Source organism: Solanum tuberosum, unplaced genomic scaffold (genome assembly GCF_000226075.1).
Source record: "Solanum tuberosum cultivar DM 1-3 516 R44 unplaced genomic scaffold, SolTub_3.0 scf00250, whole genome shotgun sequence".
In the NCBI taxonomy this organism is placed as follows: domain Eukaryota; kingdom Viridiplantae; phylum Streptophyta; class Magnoliopsida; order Solanales; family Solanaceae; genus Solanum; species Solanum tuberosum.
Genome location: NW_006239183.1, coordinates 813,766 through 817,692, shown reverse-complemented (window position 1 = coordinate 817,692; position 3,927 = coordinate 813,766).

Below are 3,927 nucleotides of genomic sequence, written 5' to 3'. Positions count from 1 at the left end.
ACTCTTTTGGTAAAAGTGTAAACTGATCTAATTCAGCTTAGACCCCTAATTAATTACCTAAACCGAATTAAAATAAAAGGGTAAGGAGAAGACCAAACTACCCCTTCAAAATTCGGATTGAATTTTCCTTATTCCAACAGCCCAACTTCCAAAGGGGATAACCCAGTCATACGAACTCGAAATCGCACAAACGCAGCAGCGTTGGTAAGATCATTCCAAGAGATTTCCAACCATATCTGGAAATACACCTAACTCATCTTGAGCTAGGAGTTATGGCCGTTTGAAGTTGACCAAAAACTCACTTTTCCTAACTTAAACAATTTTCCAAATTTTTCATTCTTTCCAAAAATGACTATTTCCAGTTCTTAGCTTCTTCCTAGCTATTTCAATTTGCGAGATGTTACAACTATCACCTAGATCATTCGTATCATGAATCATTACTCTTGAATTCATAATTCACATTCAAGAGAGAGTTAAGAGTAGAGTTCAAGAAAGTCTTTGAGTTCAATTGTGAATCTTTTGATATCATCCATAGATTTTGAGCTAATTTTTGAGGAAGTAAGTAAGAGAATGAGAAGAGTCGTATACAATAGTTCCTTATAGTAATGTAGACCTTCGAGTCAAGTTGTTCATGCCCATAAATTCCGCATGGACTCCATAAATTGAGTATCATTGAGAGGAGTAGTATCTTCAAGTTCTATGTCTTGAGTATTGACTTCCTAATCCCCTTTGAGATTATATTTTTGATCATGGGACTATTACATGTTACCCAAAAAGGTAGCATGAATTATGAGATCATGAGCAGTAGTAGTGAAAGAGCCCAGAGTTAGTGGAAAGTATGAAAAGGTTTAGTAATTTAAGTAAGGGAGATGGTGTTTTGAAAAGCTATGTTACTATAGTCAAGTACCTAGTAAGTTAGTAATGAGGAGTTTTCCCTTATGGGTAGACGAAAAAATGATGAGTTGTGAAGATTCTAGCATAGAAGGTAGAGTGTGTTGTAGCTAGAAAGGAGTTTGTGATGAAGTATCATTGTGTAGGTAATGACCAGGTGTAAGTGTTTAATAAAAGAGCATGAGTATTCATGAGGTGATAGATCTAAGCTAGGCTTATGATTTTGAGGGAGAGCCCATAATATTCAAAGTGTTATAGAACTAATTAGGCATTGATGTATAGTGAATGAGTGAATAGTACTCAAGTTGTGAAGAGAAATGTGATAGTAAATTGTAAGTATGAATACTAAGAGGTGAGGGTTGGCTATTTGTCATAAGGTCCTAGTGGGCGAGTGTTTCTGAATTTGTATCTAGTAGTTGTTAGTTAGTATAGTAAGCGAGCAATCATATTGATATTCGGGTTTAGTCATAAATATTAAGCTTGAATTCGAGATGAGTGTCATGATCAAAAGAATGGCAACATTAGGGTGATGATGTTAGTCTTGAGATTTAATCTAGAAGACTTGACATAGAGTAGGTGAGGAATTGAGGTGATTAGGTGCAATAGATATGAGTTGGTACAAGTGAAAGACCCTAACGTTTAGATAAGGGCAGTGAAGTGTGGCTAAGTCACAAGAGTAACAAGAGCATTAAGAGGTGTGCCGAGATGGTATGTTACCAGATGAGGTTCCAATTAAGTTATGATTTTTGATGTGTGCCTAGATAGCATAATTGAGTTGTTAATGTGGAATAGGTCCATAGATTTTAAGTGTTAGCTTTAGACCTAAGGGGGAGATGATAAGAGGAGAAATCAAGTCAAGTGTTGATAATTTCTCAAGGAGCTGATTAGTAGGAGTCCATGGAGTTGTTAGAGTACTAAGCTTGAATGAAGTGTTGTTAAATATTTGGTGGTTCTTGATATGAGCCCAATATGGTGGTAGAGAGTAATAGTTTGGGATGAGATTTTCTAAAGAGAGGTATATAATCCAAACTTAAGGATTTGGGTTAAGCTTGAATATAGTAAGAGCATACCATTAGACTCAGACCTTAGTAAGAGTAACCCCATTCTCTACCTAGTCCAGTCGTCATTCGAGGACGAATGATCCCAAGGGAGAGATATTGCAACACCCCAGAAAATTTTTGAGCTAAGACTCGAACCGTTCTTCTTTGTGAGTGAGATTTTTGAAAGGAATTTAAAATTTCTTGAGTATTAAGGTCCCTAGATGTAGCACCTTCAGTTCCAAGAAGAACTAAAGAGAGTTCATTCAAGTCATTCCTAAGTTTTTCTTAAGTTTTGGGTCAACTTCAAATGACCATAACTCCTAGTACAGGATGAGTTAGGTGAGCTACAACATAGAAAATTAAAGCTCTTTAAGTCCTCTTTTCAATGCCACCGATTTTTCTAAATTCCGAGCTCTTAGTAAAAAGTTATGACTGATTTACTAATGATGCCCAAACCTGGCAACAACTCCGCGTTACGGAGCCAATACGGACCTCACTGCCTGGTGAAAAATTATTCCGACTCCCAGATCATTTTAATTATTTCTTTAAGGGTATTTTAGTCCTAAAAACCCTTAGGAGGTCATCTAAATTTCCCTAAAACGAGTAGAAAATTAGTTTTCTTAAATCAAACTCTCTCATCCACTCCAAAAATTCTACGCTCAAGGGATTCAAGAAACGCTAAGGCTAGGGTTCATCTTTCAAGATTTTCCTTCAAGTTCTTCAAGAAGATAGTTCTTTTAGGTATGTAAGCTTCCATAGCGTTGGCTTTGTTCAGCCACACGCCAATCATGTTAATTTCAGCACTAAGTTCATTCTAGAAAGTTGAAAGTATGATGTTCTTGAAATTGGCTTTAGTTCTTGAGTTTAGATGAGATTATTGAGTTCTTGATGAAATCATGTCGATTTTACAGTTGTTTATGAGTAGGTTCTTGTGTTCATGTGCTGGGTATCTAAATCTAAAGAGGAATTGAGAAAAAGAACAGAGCTTAGGTGATCAATTGGAGTTAGAAAACGAAGAAGGAAAAAGTCAGGCAAATCTGGAACCTTGTTCCGCGTCGTGAACCTGGCTCCCTATTTCATAAAGTTTGTCTTCCCGTCGCGGAGATGTCATGGACCTCTCTGCCTCAAAAGTTAATTCGCGACCAAATATTTTAATTCATCTTCGCGTCGCGGACTTGCTTCCACACAGTGATTCCTTGATCGTTTTTCATGTTTAACTATCTAAAAAAACTCCTAACCATCACGAGATCATTCCTATCACAATTACAACCTTGAGTTCATAAATTACATTCAAGGTAGAGTTGAGAGTCAAGTTTTGAGAGTTCTTTCGGACATTTTGAGAAAGTCCCTTTGAGGAGTCTTCTACAACTTCTAATAACTTGTTTCAAGACTCGAGTAAGTGAGCATGAGAGTGAGGAGACTGTATTCATTAGTCTACACTATCACCTAGATCCTTCGTATCATGAACCATAACTCTTGAATTCATAATTCACATTCAAGAGAGAGTTAAGAGTAGAGTTCAAGAAAGTCTTTGAGTTCAATTGTGAATCCTTTGATATCCACCATAGATTTGAGCTAAGTTTTGAGGAAGTAAGTAAGAGAATGAGAAGAGTCGTATACATGAGTTCCTTATAGTTATGTAGACTTTCGAGTTGAGTCGTTCATGCCCATAAATTCTGCATGGACTCCATAAATTGTAGTATCATTGAGAGAAGTAGTATCTTCAAGTTCTATGTCTTGAGTGTTGACCTCCTAATCCCCTTTGAGATTATATTTCTGATCATGGGACTATTACATGTTACCCATGAAGTCCTTGAGTTGAATTGTTCATGTGTCGATCAGTCTTGAGATGAGAAGTATCTTTGAGTCCTTGAGTTGAGTAGTTCATGCTCATAATTTCGCATGAACCCTCTGAGTTGAGCATTCCTTAAATGAGTAGCATCATTGAAGTTCTTGAGTTCCAAGTATTGAGTTCTATCTATGGTTATTGAAAAAC